Source organism: Saimiri boliviensis, chromosome 4 (genome assembly GCF_048565385.1).
Source record: "Saimiri boliviensis isolate mSaiBol1 chromosome 4, mSaiBol1.pri, whole genome shotgun sequence".
Lineage (NCBI taxonomy): Eukaryota > Metazoa > Chordata > Mammalia > Primates > Cebidae > Saimiri > Saimiri boliviensis.
This window is the reverse complement of record NC_133452.1, coordinates 25,749,299-25,769,172: the sequence shown is the minus strand read 5'-3', so window position 1 is coordinate 25,769,172 and position 19,874 is coordinate 25,749,299. Positions and strand designations below refer to the sequence as shown.

Sequence of the window (19,874 nt, the reverse complement as noted above, 5' to 3'; positions counted from 1 at the left end):
ATTAACCTGATTTTACTTTGTAAATTCTCATTTATGGGATAAAGAAAATGTGGTATATATACACAGTGGAATCTATTCAGCAACAAAAAGAATGAAACCATGTCATTTGCAGCAAAATAGATGGAACTGAAGTACAATAAGCCAGACACAGACAAATGTCACAAGTTCTTACTCATGGGAGCTTAAAATTTATTTTCATCAAGATAGAGAGTAGAATGGTAAATACCAGATGCTGGGAAGGTTGTGTGAGTGGAAAGGCAATGAAGAGCGTCTGGTCAAAGGGTACTAAAAACACAGTTGGATAAAATAAGTAAGTTTTAATGTTCTATAGCAGTTCTGCTATTCTATTGTTGCTAACTATACAGTACAGTTAGCAACAATGTAGCGTATATTTCAAATTAGCTAAAAGAGGGAACTTGAAATGTTCCCAACATGTGGAAATGATAAACACTCAAGGTGAGGGATACCCCAAATACCTGGACTTGATTCTTACACATTCTATGCATGCAACAAAATATCATATGTATCCCATAAATATGTAAAATATTATGTACCAATTTAAAACATGAAAGTTTCTCATTTATATGTTTCCATAAATTACATTTTATACAGAGAAGCTATATGCAAAAAGATTTGCCTGTGAATCTGGTAATATATTTCTAGTCTGCGTGTACTGGAGAACAATTCATGTGACATACAGTCTGGTTTCTTCATAAAGCTAACAAGTGGATTGAAGTAATGATATGATAATATCACTAGGGAACATTTCTGTCAGGATTGTAGTTATAAAATTTTCAGAGATGGGATTTGGAGTCTATGCTTTTGCTACTAATTAAGGATACTGTATTAAAGTCCGACAGGGAAACGGATGGCATATTCAAAGTAGGATAATTCAAGCATAGGTTTTTAATAAGTGGTCTATTATCAAGATATGAACAGGGTGGAGGGCAGCTGTAACAGAACCCGTGACTGAGAATCACGAGTAGGGAAAGGTATCCGAAACCGGGAAGGGAGAGAGAGACATGTAGAGGAGCCCCCCTTAGAGGAACTGGGACCTTTTGTTGAGGGGCACATACATACTTCTATTTGGAATACATTTCCTGCTCATTCCCTGCCCCTGCCCTCCTGCCAGAACTTTCCTACTGGCAGGAAACCTATGGGGCACAGGCAGCTGTCAGAATAATCCATTCACATCAGACTCCCAAGTCAGAGAACAGGTGGGAGGGAGGCGGAAAGTGGATCTGGAGGGGCAAAAGGAAATCTCTGCACACGTGCTGATGCTATATAAATCTAGAATTTGTTCTCATTATATTCACTGATGGTAACAGGTGTTTACAAATCAGAGTGGTCATTTTAAAAACATGCATTAGTCAAGATCCTTATAGGAATTAAATTTTAAGCTATTTTTTAAATAATGGGAAAAAGACCCTAGCTTAAAATCTATGCTCTGTAAGAAAAAACATCTTTTCTAACTACTAACATATGAGAGCTAGAGAGATATTCCTAGGTCTTGTTATGTCTGGGTGCCTCCCTCTAATAGGCTATCTCAGGGTCCTCATCTCAGTGCTTACTTTGGCTAGTCATTAACTCATCTTTCAACAAATATTTAATTGAGTGTTTCTAATGTGCTAGGTATTGTGTTAGGCTTTACGTAAAAAGGAGTAAATGAAACAGACATAATTCCTGCCTTCTTGAAACTTAGTAGGTGAGTTGAATGATATAGACAAAGCTTTAACCAGTTTGGTAAGTCTGCATTCATAGAGGTAATAAGGAGCAACAGAAACACGTGACCACGGAATATTCAAATACAACCTTTAATCATGAAAATTAGAGAGTTCACAGAGCAGCCATTGGGGTACAAAAAAGCCACAGACTTTTTAGCAGCATATTTTCTCTCTCCTGAAAGAAAGATCTTAAATTTAAAGCTGGCCATTTCTGGAAAAGCTTATCCAAATATTATTTGTAAGATGAGGCAGAGGTGCTACCAGAATCTAGAAAGTGCTGTTCAATATAGAAGCCAAATATCAATAACTGCCTGCAAATATGGAAATGTTCCATTCTGCCCTTTCCATAGTAGACACTAGTTATGGTGGCTATGAAGTACTTGAAATGTTGCTAATGTGGCTGAGGAACTGAATTTTAACTTTTATTTAATTTTAATTAATTGAGATTGAATTAGCCACATGTGGCTCTAGTAAAGTACAGTGAAAATCTAGAGCAAAATGTTCTAGCGGAGACTTGCTGAGCACAAGTTGCTTAATTTAACCCCATTTCCCTTTTTGACAGTACTAACAACAGGTTCAATAATTTACTCAGACAATATCATGTATCTTGCAGGGAATGAAATAGAAATCAAAGATAGCCTAAGAAAAAACAAGTATTGTCAAGGAGGTGGAGACATTGGAACTCTTTTGCAAATATACAGTAAATGTAAAATGGCACAGCTGTTGTGGAAAATGGTATGATAAATTTATAAAAAATTTAACATAGAATTACCACATGACCCAGCAATTCCATTTCTGGTTATATACCCCCCCAAAAATGAAAGTAGAGACTCAAAGAGATATTTGTACGCTTATATTCATAGCAGCATTAATTACAATAGCCACAGGGAGAAAGTAACCCGAGTGTCCGTTGACAGGTGAGTGGATATGCCAAATCTGGTCTACACATACAATGAGATATTACTCCACCTTGAAAAGGAAGGAAATTGTGACACATGCTACATACAGCATGGAGAAATATGAAAGACATAATGCCAAGTGAAATATGCCAGTCACAGGAGAAATATTGTATGATTCCACTTATACGAGGTACCTAGAGCAGTCAAATTCATCGAGGCAGAAAGTAAAATGGGGGAATCTAGCAATTTTATTACTGGGTATATATCCAAAGGAAATGAAATCAGTGTGATGAGATTTCTGCATGTCCACATTCATTGCAGCATTTCACAATAGCCAAGATACAGAATAAATATAAGGGTTCAATAGTGGCTGAACGGATAAAGAGATGTGGTATACATACACAATGAGGTACTTCCAGCCTTACAAAAGAAGGAAATCCTGTCATTGTGACAATATGAATGAACCTGGAGGACATTATGTTAAGCAAAATAAGCCAGACACAGAAAAACAAATACCATATTATGACACTTATGTGTGGAATCTAAAAACGCTGAACTCATGGAAGTAGGAGAATGGTGGTTATCAAAGACTGAGTTAGAGAGATGTTAGTAAAGAAAAAAAAAAAGTAGAATGGTGGTTGCTAAAGGTGAGTCAGGGAGAGACCAGGGAGTTAGTGTTTAATGGGTGCAAAGTTTTAGTTGGGAGGATAAAAACGTTCGGGATGGTGGTGATGGTTACACCACAGTGTGAATGTACCTGTATTTAATATACCACTGTACACTTTACAATGGTTCTCATGGTAAATTCTATGTTGTAAACATTTTATCACAACAATACAAGAAGTTTAGACATGTCCTCTGTTGTCAAAGAGTTATCAAACTAGTATGAAAAAGAGAAATGGTAGCTGGTGGTTATTACATGGTCATTACATGGTGCAGGGATTTGGAATGACCATTTGACTGAGGGCCATGGAGGAGTTACACCTCAGAAGGGTGGCTGCCACAGAGGACCTTCCAACCCTGGCATTCAATGGTTTTATGAGCTCTGTGAATTAGGAATGGCAATAGCGTGCAGGATGATGGCCGAGGCTGACAGATCTCCATGCGACAGCCACACACCCCCCCTCCCAGTGCCCGGCTCTGCTTTATCTGAGCCTCACCCTAAGGATCTTATCAGTCATCATCTCTAAAAAACTCCAGACTGGAGGGGAGAGCCAAAGGTCTCCAGAGAAATTTATAAAACAAGAATAACTTGGAGATTCAGCTGGGTGTAAGCAGATCAATAATGGAAGAGAATTCAGACTGGTCCTGCTCTAAACCCTGTCATCAACATCTGCATCCCGTCAAAATCCCAGTCTCAAGCATCCCACTCTGATATTCATCTTGCTTTTGTTTTTAATTTTTAATTTTTTTGAGATGGAGTCTCCTTCTGTGGCCCAGGCTGGAGTGCAGTGGTGCAATCTTGGCTCACTGCAAACTTCACCTGCTGAGTTCAAGCGATTCTCCTGCCTCAGCCTCCCAAGTAGCTGGGATTACAGGCACCTGCCACCACACCCAGCTAATTTTTGTATTTTTAGTGGAGACAAGGTTTTTTGCCATGTTGATCAGACTGGTCTTGAACGCCTGACCTCAGGTGATCCACCCACCTGGGCCTCTCAAAGTGCTGGGATTATAGGCATAAGCCATTGTACCTGGTCCCAACTATCTCGCAGTACTTTTCCACTGAATCTCTCTAACCCCTAACTGTGACCATTTCTTGATCCCCTGGAAATTCCAATCCATTGACCCCCTAACACCTTTTCTCTTCTTCTCAACACCGTCATTCACGTCCTCTCTTCTCCCCTTGCCTGCTTAGATGCTGTGGTCGTTCACTATCATCATTCTCTTGCATACACCCCCGACCCCCTGTTATTCTCTCTCCCTTCATATTTACCTGGCAACTCCAAACTTTGCTTACATCTAACCCTCTGCCTAGTTTTATCTGTACCCAAGTAGGTAAATGAAGCTGGCAAGAACACACAGCTACACCTACTGGCCTTGCTTTATATTCATGAGCTCTGACCTCAAATGGGCTCTTCCTGCTCCCCAACAATCCAACTGTATTTTCCAAGTCCATTGACTTTCTCACTGTTCTAGATGACTTCATATTTCTCCTCTCTCCCCAAACTTCCTCCATACTCCTCACTCTTAGCAGACGACCTTGCTTTGCATTTCATCGATAAAATATGTTATTCCTTCCACATTTACCAGCATCTCTGCCATACTTTCCGAGGAGCTAAGACAACAGGCATGCACCATCAAACCCGGCTTATTCTTGGATTTTTAGTAAAGATGAGATCTCCTTATGTTGCCCAGGTTGGTCTCCAACTCCCAGGCTCAAGTGATCCTCCTACCTTGGCCTCCCAAAGTGCTGGGTTTACAGGGGCAAGCTACCATGCTCAGCTATTAACATTTGAATCCATGAGGAAGACTGCCTGAAAAAGTAAATTGCAGATGGGGAGGCAGGGGGAAGATTGCTTGGGATTAAGAGTGGCATTTGGACACCTTCATTTTGGAGTTCTCTCCTGTTACAGGGGTGAACTCTTTCTTCTATTTAACCCCAAGTTTCCATTTGTGCATTGCATCACACACCTGCTCATCTATCTACTCAAGAACATTGTTCTAGCACATAACCCATTTCTCTCCTATATCATCCTTCTTTCAGATCCGTTTGGTTCACGCCTGTGAGCATACAAATGTGTAGGTTCTACTTTAAAAAAAAAAAAAAAAAAAAAAAAAAAAAAAAAAAAAACTGCTTTGACTATATAGTTCCTTCCAGGTTCTATTCCATTTCTTTGTCTTCATCTGCCATTTTTATTCTTTCTGGGGTGACCCCAAACAGGCTTCGGTCATCCCACCACTAAAACTCTTCTTACCAAGTTCACCACTGACCTCTCTGTGACCAAGCCCATTGCTCAGTTTTCAGTCCTAATTTTACACACCGTAGCAGCATTTGACAGTTAATCATTCTTTCTTGCCACATTCTTTTCATTTGACTTCTGGAACATGTTCTCTCTTGGTTTATCTCTCTTGGTTTATTCTTAACCTCTGAACTTTGGAGCATGCCAGGACTCAGACTTCAGACATCCCCATTCTGTCTGCACACCATCTATATGCTAAAGACCTCCAGATATATGCCGCCATCCCAGACTCACCTAACCAACTGCCTTCATGACAACTTGACAACTCCAAACTGAAGGAGTCCAAAATGCTACCCTTAATCCCCAGCAATCTTCCCCTTTCCTCCCCATCCACAATTTACTTTTTCAGGAAGTCTTCCCCATGGATTCAAAGGTTAATCTCAGCTGAGCATGGTAGCTGACGCCTGCTAACCCAGAACTTTGGGAGGCCAAGGTGGGAGGATCACTTGAGCAGAGTGTGGTAGTGCATGCCTGTAGTCCCAGCTGCTCAGGAGGCTGAGGCAGGAGGATCACTTGAGCAGGGGAGGTCAAGGCTGCAGGGAGCCATAATCATGCCACTGCATTGCAGCCTGGGCAACAGAGTGAGACCCTGCCTCAAAAAAAAAAAAAAAAAAATTAAAATGTCATCAGCAAGCACTCTCACAGACACACCCAGGATAATGTTTTACCAAATAAAATTTGACACATCAAATTAACCATCACAGCTTCCTAACTCGTTGGCCTGTTTTAATCTTTGTCCTTTCATCTATCCTCAACAAAATGGTGGATTAAAAAAACAACCAACCACATCATTTAGCTTTTCTGCTAAACATTCTTCCATCTTCCTATCTCAATTAATGTAAAAAAAATTTTTTTTGAGACAGAGTCTTGCTCTGTCACCAGGCTGGAGTGCAGTGGTGTGCTCTCGGCTCACTGCAACCTCTGCCTCCCGGGTTCAAGTGATTCTCCTGCCTCAGCCTCCCGAGTAGATGGGATTACAGGCGTGCACCACCACACCCAGCTAATGTTTGTATTTTTAGTAGAGATGGAGTTTCAGTATGTTGGCCAGGCTGATCTCGAACTCCTGACCTTGTGATCTGCCCACCTCAGTCTCCCAGAGTGCTGGCATTATAGGCGTGAGCCATTGTGCCCAGCCTTCAATGTAAAATTTAAAGACTGTCATGACTACCAATGCCGTACATGCTCTATTCCCCACTCCCAGCCCCGCCGCCATCACTCTTACTGAACTCTGTTTTGCCCACCCTGATATTTCTCCCAGAAGCCAAGCATGCTCCTGCCTTGGGGCCTTTACATCCACTCATCCCTAGGCTTGAAATGATCTTAATCCCAATAGCTGCATTGTTTCCTCCCTCAGTGATTCTCTTATCTTACAGGGCTTTGCAATATACATATTTTTAAAAATATAACACACCTCATCCCTTATCTTACTTTCTTTTATAATAAACTGTATTTTTTTCTTTTTCTTTTCTTTTTTTTTTCTTTTTCTTTTTTTTTTTTTTTTTTTTTTTTTGAGATGGGAGAGTCTTGCTCTGTTGCCCAGGCTGGAGTGCAGTAGCACGATCTTGGCTCACTGCAACCTCTGCCTCCCGAGTTCAAGCAATTCTCTGCCTCAGCCTTTTGAGTAGCTGGGATTACAGGCGCCCACTACCACGCCCAGGTAATTTTTTTGTATTTTCAGTAGAGATGGGTTTCACCATATTGGCCAGGCTGGTCTTGAACTCCTGATCTCATGATCCACTCACCTCGGGCTCTCAAAGTGCTGGGATTACAGGCATGAGCCACCGCACCCAGCCAATAAACTGTATTTTTTTAGAACAGTTTTAGATTTACAGAAAAATTGCAAAGGTAGTACAGAATTGCCATAAATTCCATTTCATATTTTTCTATGATTAGCATCTTACATTACGTTCCTCACAACTAATTTAATCAACCTTGATTTTTATCGCTAATGAAAGTCCATACTTTATTTAGATTTCCTTAGCTTTTCCCCACGTCCTTTTTCTGTCCCAGGATCCCATCCAGGATGCCACATTACGTTTAGTTTTCACATCCTCCTTAGCTTCTTCTAGGCCGCGGCAGTTTTTCAGACTTTCCTAATTTTTATTTTTAATTTTTGTAGAGACAGGGTCTTGCTATGTTGGCCAGACCAGGTCTTGAACTCCTGACCTCAAGCAATCCTCTCGCTTCAGCCTCCCACAGTGCTGGGATTGCAGGTATGAATCACCACGTCTGGACTGTACTTTCCTTACTTTTGATAACCTGACAACTTCGAGGAATATGGTCAGGTATTTTGTAGGATGTCCCACTATTGAAATTTGTCTGGTATTTTTCTCATTATGAGAAGGTGGTTATGGGTTCTGGGGAGGAAGACCACAGAGGTAATAGGCCACATTCATCACATTGTATTAACTGCATGTCATCAATATAATTCATGATTGTTGAGGTTGACTTAGAACTTCTGGCCGGCGTAGTGTCTATCAGCTTTCTCCATTGTAAAGCTACTCTTCTCCCCTTTCCATATTGTACTATTTTGGAGGAAGTCGCTGTGCACAGCCTAGGATAGATGATCTACATAAATTATTTGGAACTATTCTGTGTAGGAGATTTGTCTCCTGTCTGCCTTTTATTTATTTATTCAATTATTTATTTATATCAGTGTAGACTCATGGATATTTTTTACTTTGGCTTTTAATCCAATAAGACTTTGTTTAGTTTACTTGGTTGCTCAAATGGTTCCATCTTTGGCAACTGGGAGCTCTTTCAGGTAGTTCCTGTGTGTAAACATTCTCCCATCAAGGCAGGATTCGTTTTTTATTTTTATTTTTCCTTCTCATTCTTTTGCCCAGGCTGAAGCGCAGTGGCAGGATCTAGGCTCACTGCATCCTTGACCTCCTGGGCTCAAGTGATCCTCCCACCTTAGCCTCGCGAGTAGCTGGGACCACGGAGGCACGCCACCACGCTCAGCTAATTTTTGTATTTTTTGTGGAGATGGGTTTTCACCACATTGTTCAGACTGGTCTCAAACGCCTGGGCTCAAGCGATCCTCCCACTTCGGCCTCCCAAAGTGCTAGAATTACGGGGGTGAGCCACCGCGCCAGGCCCGATTTCCCTTTTTGAATATCACTTACTTTTCAGCCTCATCTCTGTTTTTCAAGGTGCTTACCACCACCTGGCACAATCCACACTTTCTGTTTATCTCCCCATTAAAGTGCTGGGACCTGGAGAAGGGGGAGGGTGTTGGCAGTATTTCTGAGAGCGGTGGTATACTGGGCACACAAGGGGACGCTCGGTTGATATCCAGGGAATGATGAGCCCGGCGGGTTCTGAGGCCAACTGGAGAGGGGTTGGCCGCAGGGTTCTGGGAAGGCGCTGCCCGGCCGCTGTGTGACTGCAGGCTCCTTGCCCGCCTCCTGGAGGGTCCAGCGGGTACAGGACCTGCCGCAGCCTCGGCAGCCACACCCACGCTCAGAGACCGCTTCCACCGTCCTCGCGGCGGAAACGCACCGGACGGCAAATGTCATCAGCGCAGCGGGGATTCCCGGGGAAAGTCCACCGCGCTCCCTGCCTTGGGAACCGGAGGATGAGCTGAGGAACAGCTTCTGGCGGCAAACCTCCCACTCCCCGCGAGGGTCCGCTCCGCCCGTGGGAACTCCCCGAGGCGCACGGGAGGTGCTGGGGCGCGTCCCCGGCTCCGGGCGGCTCCGAGCGCAGGGACTCCGGGCGGGGCGGGAACCCGCGCTCTGCGAGCCGCCGCGCCCCGGCGCTGTCAAGCGGGGCGGGGCCTTGTCCCCAGCTGTGGTCGCTTCCTAAGCGGCGAGGGCAGAGCCGGCGGCGCCCAGATGCGGCCGCGGCGGCGCGGAGCTCGGGCTGCAGCGGAGGAGCCCAGCCTCGGCCGCAGAGGGCGCGGGAGGCGCCGGGAGCGGAGCCGCCGAGAGTCGCTCAACAGGTTTCCTTCCCCAACGCGGCGCCCACGAGGGACGCGCGCCCGGCCGGGAGAGGGGCTTCTCGGTTCGAACTCTCGCTCCGGGTACTGGTTTGTTTTTCTCTCCCTGAGCCCCCCATTTCTCTTCCTATTCCAGGTGCGCGGAGAGTGCGGAGAGGTGGGCGGGCCGGGGCGGGAACACTGTCTGGGCTCCGGATCCGCGGCGGGGCCTTAGTGGGTTTTGGTGCAGGGCCTCACGCCGCCTCTGGGCACCTTCGGGAACACAGCCTTGGGCTTCTCGTAAAAAGCAGAATATATATATATATATTCGAATTCTTTTAAATTTCAGAGTCCAAGGGACTGAGGATTTAGCGCTTCATAGGAATTATTTTAGGGATACCCGTTGGTAGGCTGCCTTTATAAAGCGTCCACCCAAGACTACTTTTAAGTTGAAAGGCTGAAGTGTTTGTTATCACCTCTTCATTTCCTATTAGGGTGACTGTGTCAAAAACACCAGAATGGGTACTTCTTGACTTGAACTTGGCACTGTCACCCAGAAGCCGGGAAAGACGGAGAAATTGATAGAGCCTCGGAGCAGTCCCTTCGAAGCCCACCTAAGACTTCGTTTTAGAAAAATGGAGAGGAGAGGTAGTGGCAATCCTGCGAGAACCACGCTGTCCGAGAGGGAATTCTGCCTTTTTCTAGACTCCGCTGACACCAGCTGAGATCTGTATTACTTCCTGTGGTTCTCACGCACTTATTTCAGCCGTTTCTCAGCAAAGGGAGGAGTTGTTACTTACGGGTATCCAAAAATGAGTCACACGGCTGCTCTCTTAATTGTGAGACTTTGTTAATGAACTTCTGAAAAGCGAGGCTTGCTCTGTCTGTATTTAAAATGGGGCTCTAGATGTGAAATGCCTGCCCTGCTAACCTGGGGCAATGGTATGGGAAGTGACGATTTGAGTTTTCAGTTTCTTAAGGCGCCTGATGTTACAACATGCCAGTAAAGGTCACTGGGCTGATCTAAGATAACCATAAAATCATGTGCTTTGCCACAGAAGCCCAAGGGAAAATTAATTTCAGTATCTAGTGACCATTTTGTTATCATTTTCACTGCGTGGTAGAAATGTATCATTTAATGTGGTGACTGTAACTAACTCTCTAAAACCAAAATATTTCAGACAGTTTATACTGACTACATTGATGTTAAAACCACATGACGATTTTTGAAGTGACTAGGTCCCAGCAGGAGCAGAGAAATTTAAAAGTTGAAACGCACAGGTCCCATTGTAGTGGGTAGCAGTGCTTAGGCAGGGTCTGCACACGCTATCAACATGATAGAGAAGGGATCACCATCTCTACTAGAGCTGAGTTGAGCTGAGTTCAGCCCCAAACAACAGTTACCAGGCACCTTCTCTGTGCCAGCCTCTTCTCTGAACCTTGCTTGTACAACCAGGAATAATGGGATCCTGCCGACAAGCTGCTAGGGTATATCTACACCCAGAGGGAAGTTTCTGTCCCAATATAACTCAGTAAGCTGGGTCCCAGTGTATTTAAAAATTAAACAACCAGTTACCACCCCTAGATAATTACAGTCACCTTTAGTTAATAGTGTGGCTTTTAGGAAATAGTGTGACTAAATAATAGTTTTTTTAAATACGCTGGAAAATCCATTATAATGAGATAGGTGCTAGGGTACAGTTTCTGTCCCAATATGACTGACGTTTCTGCAGATCTGGGATTTGGAATAGACTGGGTCATGGCTGGAAAAGTGAGGAAGCTTTTGCGTTTACTGATTTACTTGTCTTTGTAGGCAGCCTATTCTTCATTTGATACATGATTTAAAAATATATGAATTAGAAAGGTATGGTTTTTAAAGCACTTGAATGAACCATATTTCATATTATTTAACAACCATGTAAAACTGAACTCAGCTGATTATCACCCCTGGACAATTGCAGTCACCTTTAGTTAATAGCATGACTTTTAGGAAATAGTATGACTAATTAATAGGTTGTTTTGTTTTGTTTTGTTTTGAGACAAGAGTCTCACTCTGTTGCCCAGGCTGGAGTGTAGTGGCGCAATCTTGGCTCGCTGGAACCTCCACCTCCCGCATTCAAGCAATTCTTGTGCTTCAGCCTCCCAAGTAGCTGAGACTACAGGCACCCATCAAAACACCTGGCTAGTTTTTGTATTTTTAGTAGAGTCAAGGTTTTGCCCTGTTGGCCCAGCTGGTCTCAAACTCCTGACCGCAGGTGAGCTGCTCACCTTTACCTCCCAAAGCACTGGGATTGCAGGTGTGAGCCACCATGCCCTGCCTAGCAGTTTATAAATTTATAACACTATATTGAGGCAAGTTTTTGATCATTGTTTTTGTCGTTCAAGTCAATGTTTTTAGCACATTATAGCCATATGAGCCCAAATGAATAAATCTACTGTGTCACAGTTTACTGTTGCAATTGAAATCTGCTGAGATGCTTTTAGACTTGATGCCCAAGTATCAAGGTTTCCAAGTTTCCCCAGTTTGCTAAGATACCCAACTAGTAAAGGCAACAATGCTAAATTTGAGACAAATTTGCCTTAATTTCCAAACTTTATTGCTCCTTTGAGACCCCTAAGGTTACTTTTTCTATGACAAAGACAGAGTGGAGTATATTATTCAGCATTGTACTCCCTGAATTTGGCCCAGGCTTGACACGTGATAAGTCTAAGAAAGTGATGAATTTATTGATTTCATCCATAAATTTTATTGATGATTTATTTATTTCATCATTTATTGATGAAATCTGAACCTTCATGTAGGAGGATGAATTGTCATGCAGATGGAAGGGTAGGGTGACCCAGCAGAAGGAACAGCACACATAGAGAAGTGAAACAGCACTGGACGGTCTGGAAACTCCAGCTTGTTTAGTGACAGCACAGAGCAAGGGCTGGGGAGACAGGAAGGGCCAGATCACAAAGGCCCATGTGGGACCTGAGGGTTTATAGTACTGAGTACTGAGGCCTTTGAACAAGTGAATGATACTGTCGGGTATGTGTTTGAAAAAACAATAGCAAAACTTAGAATTTTATAAATCTTAGATTAGAGGAGAGTGACATTGACCTTAGGGAGACACAGTGGAGACCACTGTAATATTGGAGATGGAACATGAAAGAAAGCCTGAATCGAGCAGTGACAGTACAGACTGGAAGAGAGAGAAGGAGCTGGTAGACGTTTAATAGGTGGAACCCAGTCGGGTGTGTACTTAGAAGTGGGCAGTGAGGAGGTGGGAAGAATTAAGATGACTCCCACATTTCTAATTAATGACTAGGATAAGAATATCCTCCTCAGTGGAAAATAGGTTTGGGCTAAAGGATGGTGAGAAGCTCACACTATACTTGGCACATAATCAGTGCTCATTAAGATTTTTCAAAAAAATGCTAGTCATGGCTAAAATGTATTGTATGCTTATTATGGGCCAGGTACTATCCTATGCTCACTATGTGCATTAAGCCTTTTACTCCTCAGTACAATCCTGTGAGATAGGTACTCAAATTAACTGCTTTGACTGGAGAAGAAAGTGCAGTGTTAGTAACTGACAGAGCCAGAAATGGATCCCAAGCACTTGGTTCCAGAGCTTGCATTCTGAAGCACTCTGCTGTGATGTGCTGTCTTGATGAATGAATCAGTGAGGTTTTGGACATTATGGTAAACTCAGGTTGAAATCACTCTCCTGCCTGTAACAATTCTTCCTTATCCAAGAATGGCCTTGATGCATTCGATGGGCCCTCAGTGTCCCTACTGTGCTACATGACATCCCACCCCCCACCACCCTCACTCCAAGAAATACCTGAATCATCTAGGAAGAAACCTGAAATAATCAAACACTTTTTTTATCCTGGGAATTTAAATATTTTAATGGAGACTCACAGTGTCTGAAGGTTCCAAGTGCTTCAATCATTGTGTCTGCAGAGCTGTCTTGGTTACCATTCTTCCTAAACACTGAATACCGAGCTTTTCATGTTTCTCAGATGCACTCAATGTTTGTCGCTAAGATCTTCCATAAAAGCAGAGAGACTGGGAGGCGTTAATCTACACAGCAGGGTCCAATGGTGGAAGAATCACTAAAAAATGCAGACGGGTACATAACAACTCCAGATTTTACATTCCTAACTTGTGATCTGCCTTCTGAATCCTATTTTGTTCTAGCTTACCCTGAAGAAGCGCCTTACTTACTCTAACTTCCAGAATCTTATTAAGTGAGGCTGGCCCTGCTGTGTCTCCTGTCCTCTTGACTTTAGCTTGGCAAAATGATTCCGGTATCTTGCATTCAGAGCTTGCTTTCTATATGGGGCACCTCGGTAGATTTCTTTGGTCTCAACAGCGGTATTTTGACCAACAACCCTGTCCACCGCTCCCCACTGGCCCCCAAAAATGATCCCAACTCTTAACTGTTTTCATTGATGATTCAACCTGCCCTGACTTGGATTAATATCCTGATCTTTGTTCAGCAATCAGGGACTAAGAATTGATCTAGGAAGAAACCTGGAATAACCAGACCTTTTCTCCTGGGAATTTACATTTTAATGGAGACATTCAGAGGTTCCCAGAGCTTAAGCCATTGTCTCCACAAAGCTGCCTTCCTTAACTTCTCTACTTTGGACCATGTAAGGTTTAAAATGCCCAGTGAATGTTACACTCAAACTGAATCAGCAAACTCACTTATTGAAGCTTTAAAATGTTCAAATGTCCATTTTGGGAGGCTGAGGCAGGAGGTCTGCTTGAGCCTGGGGGCAGTGGCAAGGGTAGGGAGAATGTTCAAACGTCTAAAACTTGGTTTTAAAATATTTCTCCACACATGAATTAAATGTTTTGCTCAGCATTTCTTCAGATTGATTGGGAAATCAGCATATTTATAGTTGCCCATGAGATGAGAGTGACGTGAAGCCTTGCAGGGTGATAGAGCCCACATGTCTACCCCTTGGTCTGAGCTTTTAGGTGACTGCCTATAGTCCATTCAGTGCTCAGATCCTAAGAATGGGAAGGGTTTGGTTAATATTTCATGTGGGTTTGCCTTGCCTGTCCAGTTCAGCTGTGGTTTCCCTGAGAGCAGAGAATAGCTACAGCTCGGTGCTCTGTTACGCCGTCTCTAAGGCTCCTCCCAGTTCTAACAACCATTCTGTGACTTTTACTAATAATGAAATCATCTATCAGAGTAAGTCATTTGTTGGCCCTCTCCTTCTGAGTTTATGGATGCCAGACATTATTTGTGTATTTCATTCTACTTCTTTGTAAGGCTCAGTAATTTGGTAATTTTTAGACTGATTTAGGGTTTTGGAATTGGTAATTTTCAGTTACCCTTCTTGAGCTAATTAAATGTGTTTTAAAATTTAATTTGTATTCTTTTCTTTATTTTCAGTGGACAGGACATCAAAATAATCTAGAAAATACTATGTCTTCTAGAAAAGTATTTCCCCTTTTGTATGTTTGTTTTATTTGTTTCCCTGTTCAAAGATGTCAAGAGATATTCCACTACTCCTTGCATAGCTTACTGGGTAATAATATCAATTTCAGCTTTTTCAGAATAGTGGAAATTGCTCTGTTTTTATCTTCATATGGAAACAGTAAACAAATAGTTCTGTCTTGGGTTTCAGTTTCAGGATTGCAGCAATGTACATCTCTTTTCATGGTTGTTTTTCTAATTTTCTATTGTGTACTTAGTTATGTTGATTGGTGACCCAAATCTGTCGATCTGAGATAAGTAGGACATAGTGTCTTAGCTAAATTCTGTAATAATACTACATTTCCCATCTCCGCCTCCCCTCTTCCTTGATTACTTCATGGTAAACCAACATATGATGTTTAGCTGATAACATTATTTAGCTGTTGATTGTTTATGAAGTACTGTCATATGTATTATATATGTTAATTCTCATAACAGCCAGGAAGAATGGAAATAATAAGGATTGTTGTTGCCGTTGCCATTATCCACATTTTATAGATAAGGAGGGAAATACTTGGAGAGATTAAGCGACCACCTAGGATTGCCCGAGGTTAAATGCAGAGGCCTGCTACATTATGCTGTCAGGACGGGACTGAAAGGGGCAAGTTCAGTGTCTCAGGTCAAGTTCCCAGGAGACAGACCCTGAGACTCTAAAATTTACATACAGAAGGGTTTTACTGGGACAACACACCATAGGAGAGAGGGAAGCAAGATTTCAGAGGGAGAAACTGAACTGTGGGGTGTGCAAAACAACGGCCTCCACAGTGAGGAACTTAGAAGCTGGGATTCTTGTTCAGAATTGTTCTGCCTCCTGAGACAAGAGGCTCAGCATTCGTACTCATATCAACTGATCGTTGGATGCAGCTCCCTTTAGTCCAGGGCAATTTCTGGAACTGGGGGCCTTCAGCAGCCAACCTCCCTAGTACCTGGGGGACCGGAAGGGGATGTGGATACCACATCACTTACTACATTTTTGTCCAAGAGAGCGTTCTCTTCTGCAATGGCCTTGCTTGTGTCTGTCTGGCCCAGACCACCACCGTGCAGAGTGGTGCCCAGCAAGTTGTCATTTTTGCTCAAGGTCCTTAAGGATTTTAGAATAGCTAACCAGAGAGCAAGAAGACAAAGTAGACTTAATCCTAGGAAGATTAGGAGCAGAAGAGCCAGGGAGAGTAGGCAGTGGTGAGGGCAGTAGCGGTGTCTAACAAAGAAGGCTAAACTCTGGCACCCATGGTAACAAACAAGCGTGGCTGTCCAGACCCAGAACAAACGCATAACACACGCTGGTCCTTGGCTTAATGCTAGGCTTTAGCATTGTTAAATGCTTGACAATTTTGTGATATTAGGGTTCCTCCCTCTCTCTCTCTCTCTCTCTCTCTCTCTCTCTTTTGCCCTTGAAAAAGTCCTCAAATCAGTCCAGAGAATCTCTGTGTGTAGTCTGTAGAATATAACCTTCAGAATAACCAAGGAGAATTCAGTACAAAAACTAGGGGAAAAAAAAAAAAGAAAACAGAAATAAAAGTCCAGGGCTCTATTCTAGATCCACTGGAACAGAATCTAGGGGTGGAACTCATGAACTGACATTTTCAACACATTTTCCTCGGATGATTTCAATACATGCTATAGTTTGAGAACCGTCGCCCTAAACTCATGCCTTTCATGGTGACCAATTGTATTGGGATTTTTCAGATTATCCAGAAGTCATGGGAACCATGGGGCAGCAGAGAAGCACTGGAGCCTTAGTTCCAGCAGTCCTGGTATAGTGAGCATCATCCCTTGTTTTTCATTTAAATTCCTGATGTGGCCAACAGATAGCACAGCCCAAATTCCTTTGCTGGCTTCTGACCAAGATTGCAAGAGGGAGAGAAGTGTCTCTGGCTTGGCCTTATGGTATCTTAGATAGCAAAATAAGAGATGCCAAATTTTTTGAATAGTTGCAGATGAGGGAGGGGAATCAGTGAACTTGGAGGAATCGGTCAACTTTCTAGGAGAGTAAGGTTTCAGGAAATCTTACGCCAGAGAAAGCTTTGAGGTGCTGTCTTAAAACTTTAATGACCATCTAATAGGATCAGAGATAACTTTCAGGGAAATTTGTTTGTTTGTTTGTTTTTGTTTTTGTTTTGAGACAGTCTCACTCTGTTACCCAGGCTGAAGTGCAGTGGCATGATCTTGGCTCACTACAACCTCTGCCTCCCGAGGTCAAGCAATTCTCCTGCCTCAGCCTCCCAAGTAGCTGGGATTACAGGCACACGTCACCATGGCCAGCTATACTTTTAGTAAAGATGGGGTTTCACGATATTGGTCAGGCTGGTCTCGAACTCCTGACCTCATGTGATCCACCTGCCTTGGCCTCCCAAAGTGCTAGGATTACAGGCATGAGCCATCGTTCCTGGCCAGGAATGTTAAACATTCATAAATGTAGGATAACATATTATCTGATTCACTGACATCAGCAATAATTTTTCTTCAAAGGGAAAAGTACTTTTAAGCTTACCAATTTTGAATCAGGTCATTGCAGTCTATATTAGTCACCTAAAGAATAATCTAAGTTCTAGCACACTTTGATGTGTTTTATTTACTCCTAGAACACCACGTTGATGCGGTTCCTACACTTTCCGTAGTTCATGCCTTCGCTGAAGTTGTCTCTTCCTGGGTCCCTTTCCCTTCTCCCTACCCAGCTAACTCCTGTTAAACCATTTAGGATCAGCTCAGACACCACCTGCCCTCCTCTTTGCCCAGATTGACTTCTCAAAGTATTCCCGCACATCACTCTGTTACGGCATTTATTATCATTATTCTAGCAGCCTATAAGAGCAAGAACAGTCTTTTTCATTTTTGTTTACAAGAGACCTAGCCTCATCAAAAATGAGTGAAAAAAATAACGATTCTGGTGAGCATATATTCCACAACGATTTATCGAGGCTTTCCTATATGTTGGGTGCTCTGGAGTACATGGTGCAGACACAATAGGTACAGCTCCTGGCCTCATGAAGCTTTGGGCAACCAGAGAAGATAAATAACAATTGAATATGTTATCAAACAATTAGCGATAAAATACGGTGAGTACTAGAAAAATAGAAGTGAAATTATAGAGCTGGAAACCCAGCCTAGTCAAAGGTCAGAGAAAGCATCCCATTTTCCTGAAATATAATTTATATCAAAATAGAAGTTAAGGGGCTGGATTTGGTTACAAGGGACTACTTTTTTTATTTTTATTTTTATTTTTATTTTTGAGACCAAGTCTCACCCTGTTACCCAGGCTGGAGTGCAGTGGCATGATCTCGGCTCACTGCAACTTCCACCTCCCGGGTTCGAGTGATTCTCCTGCCTTAGTCTCCTGAGTATCTGGGACTACAGGTACGTGCCACCATGCCTGGCTAATTTTTTGTATTTTTAATAGAGATGGGGTTTCACCATGTTGGCCAGGATGGTCTCGATCTCCTGACCTCGTGATCCACTCATCTTGGCCTCCCAAAGTGCTGGGATTACAGGCATGAGCCACCACCCAGCCAAGAGACTACTTTTTGACAAAGGAAGGTATTTTGGTTGAGCTGGTTCAAAACTGACCAATTATCTGTGTGTGTGTGTGTGTGTGTGTGTGTGTGTGTGTGTTTAGTATGTGAAAAAGAGAGTAAAAGAAAACACCTTCATTTAATGAAGTAAAATAGGTAACAAGAAACAGATGGAAGTTTCTATGTGTCTCATTCAATGCACCATTGCTAGAAGTTAGTTAATATTTTAATATGTAATATACAGTGGAAGAATAAACGTAAAACTCTGAAAATCATGAACTTATATCACAGCCTTTTAAAAATTAATCTAGGTCGGGCACAGTGGCTCATGCCTCTAATCCCAGCACTTTGGGAGGTCCAGGACGGTGGATCATGAGGTCAGGAGATCGAGACCATCCTGGCAAACACGGTGAAACCCTGTCTCTATTAAAAATACAAAAAAATAGCTGGGCATGGTGGCATGCGCCTGTAGTCCCAGCTACTCAAGAGGCAGAGGCAGGAGAATCTCTTGAACCTGGGAGGTGGAGGTTGCAGTGAGTCAAGATCACACCACTGCACTTCAGCCTGAGTGACAGAGCAAGACTCTATCTCAAAAAAAAAAAAAAAAAAAAAAAAATTCTCAAGGATTTGATTACTATGGCCTAGGAGGGTGCTTGAGAGATGTGCTTGTTGGAGACTGTGGGTGAAGCGCATTGCCTCAAAAGTTCATGTCCACTGAGATTTCTTATCTTTCCACGTCACTTTTGATGCCCTAGGTGAAAAGGCCACAACCCCAGTGTTGCAATTTGCAGCCTCCACCCAGCTTAGGCTCATGCTGGATTCTTTTTCTGCTTCTCTGGCCAGTTCTTGTTTTTGTTGCTGTTGTTGTTGTTGTTGTTGTTGTTGTTGTTGTTGTTTTAAGTTATTATTATTATTTTCGAGAGACAGAGTCTTGCTCTGTTGCCCAGGCTGGAGTGCAGTGACAAGATCTTGCCTCCCAGGTTCAAGCAGTTCTCCTGCCTCAGCTTCCCAAGTAGCTGGGGCTACAAGCATGCACCATGCCCAGCTAATTTTTGTATTTTTTTGTAGAGACAGGGTTTCACTATATGTTGGCCAGGCTGGTCTTGAACTCCTGACCTCAAGTGAACTTCACGCCTGCCTTGGCCTCCCAAAGTGCTGGAATTATAGGCGTGAGCCACTGTGCCTGGCCTTTTTAAAAAATATTTTTATACCTGCTTATTTCTCCTCATAAATTGGAAGCTTAGGGTAAGGATTGAGACTTCTTGATTTTTAACTTTTGAATCTTTGCAGCTCTTCTACTGCAATTTATTTACATTTATTATATTAAATAAAAAGGACCTTAAGTTTCATATGTAAGTTAACAGGCAAATCTTGGGT

The 19,874-nt window shown here is 42.9% G+C and overlaps 1 protein-coding gene across 6 annotated transcripts in view; it reads left to right on the top strand.

Annotated features, from left to right (window-relative positions):
• The window catches only part of STX11 (syntaxin 11), a 54,143-nt gene that overhangs the window by 3,564 nt on the left and 30,705 nt on the right, over positions 1–19,874 (top strand). Inside the window, exon 1 of one of the 6 annotated variants that reach the window (XM_074397335.1) lies at positions 8,982–9,616. The exons of 2 other annotated variants lie outside the window; for them this stretch is intronic. The gene's annotated coding sequence lies outside the window, so the exon portion shown is untranslated. Of the gene's footprint in view, positions 1–8,981; positions 9,663–9,683; positions 16,743–19,874 lie in introns of those variants that run through there. 3 more of the 6 variants (XM_010337534.3, XM_010337533.3, XM_074397336.1) reach the window with 3 other exon arrangements.